Here is a 2,273-nt window from a genome sequence, read left to right on the forward strand (position 1 = left end):
TCAACTAGTAACAAACCCGTGCACCGTGCTTACACAGAGGTTCTGGTCGGACACGCGCATTGTTTCCACAGATAATAATTATTGATTATAAAAACTATATTAATGAGAATAAAATAAAGTATTTGAAATGCAGAAATATTTTTATTCATAGTAAATTTTAAGCAGTTTTTGAAAATAAAATTACATGGTATTTAATAATTGTTTAACAACTAAAATGTAGGATTAGAAAGAGAAACTAAAAGAGAGTCAAAGCGTATGAAAAGTAAAGCGTATGAAAAGTACCCGTGCATTCGACGAGTACTCGAATTTTCTTCGGCAGAAATCCCGTAGCAAGTAAATTAATCAAGCGTCAAGTGATCTATAATTAATAAAACAATATTTTTTAATAGAAAAATGTCTGGTTACCCGTGAAAAAATAATAATTGAATATATAATTAATAAAACAATATTTTGATCAATAACTTCATGTTCCCGTATACAAATATTATTTTTATTTAGGTATCGTTATAAAAAATATCTGAATCAATAGTAAATTTTCGTATATAAAAATATTTAGATCAATAATATATTTTTTCCCGTATACCATTTTTTGATAAAAAATATTTAGATCATAAATACCATTTTTTATATATGAAACACGCATTTATTTTAGATTTATATTTTTAAATATATTTTTTTTTGATTTTTCGTAATTAATAAAAAATATTTTGATCAGTAACTTTATGTCCCGTTAATAATCAATATTTTGATCAATAACTTTATAAATTATTAATAAAATTATATTTTCATATATTTTTATAAAAATATACTTAATTAATTTATAAGAGACAAACTTTTTTTCGTTAGAAGCAAAAAGTATATTTTATTAATCATTAAATAACAAAATGAAGATGAAAATTAATGTATTTATTTGTGGCTAAAAAAATAAGGAAAAAAGTTCAAAGAACCAAAATCAAATAAATCAATAGTTTGCATTAAAATTAACATAAGGATACATAGTAAAATAAATTTGCTAGGATTAGATAATTATTAAATTGGTATAATAAATATGTTTATTTGTCAATCTATCATTTTATTAAAGAGTAAGTAAAATGGGCTTCAATTATCAGACAAGTTCATTGGCTAATGGTTTAAAGTCAATTGATATTATGAGCGTTCGGAGATACATCTCCGAATAAGTTCATTGGCTAATGGTTCAAAGTCAATTGATATTATGTGCGTTCGGAGATACATCTCCGAATACCATCGACAATATAAACTTTTCACAGTAGTGTGAGAGCATCTGTAAAAATAAAAGAGCATCACCTTTTTTACTACTTCAAACTGAAGATTAATCATGGCCCATTGGTTGTTTTTTCTAATAAGTGGCAGTGTGGCACGAAAAGATCAACAACTTACATCTACTTATTGGTGAGGGAACACTGACATTTAATAGCATGTCATGTCTGTTGCATCTGCCTGCCCCCAGAATCGTCTACTATTGCATCTGCTTATGTTCAAGTTTGATTTATTTGAAATCATTTGATAAAAGCGCACATGCATGGTAGAATTCAATGTACACATAAAAAAAAAAACATATAACTTCGAAAAGTGCATTTTCAAGAAAAATATATCATAAGACATACTTCGAAAAGTTTGTGATTATTTAAAACATATGGTGGAAAGTTTTTCTCCCTTTTCAAAAATTACAAACATCGTGACATTTCTCACATGATCAAATTTTATGTTTATGCTAACAACACCAAGGTCCCATTTTCTCTTGAAGGTCTATTTTCAAAAACTATTGAAAACTTCTCTTTTATTTTTGGTTGAAGAAAAAATAATACAGCATATATATGTAATCAAACTAAATAATTTCTCTTGCTAATTATGCATATATAACACTTTTCCTGATAAAACTCATGCAGAAATGACACTATCCCTGGACTTTCCAGGAAATAATTGAATGCTACAATTCAAGCCTATGTTCGTCCATATCAACTACATAACTTCAACAATAATCTAAATATATGAAAAGAAACTTGTGTGCATGTGCCCCTAAAAGATGCATAGACAGTTTGCACACAAGTGTGCATGATACAGCTACATACCACTTTAACATATATTACTCAAACCAATTGGTGAGTAAAAACATTCATCTCTTTATATACAACAAACATTCTAAATTGCAGAAAATTTCTTTGTAGGTTCATTGATAAACTTTGAACCAAGTTTCGACCTAAGCCAACTTAAAACATGTAAGACCAACAACAAACGATCAAATAGAACCTCAA

Source organism: Vicia villosa, unplaced genomic scaffold (assembly GCF_029867415.1).
Source record: "Vicia villosa cultivar HV-30 ecotype Madison, WI unplaced genomic scaffold, Vvil1.0 scaffold7, whole genome shotgun sequence".
In the NCBI taxonomy this organism is placed as follows: Eukaryota; Viridiplantae; Streptophyta; class Magnoliopsida; order Fabales; family Fabaceae; genus Vicia; species Vicia villosa.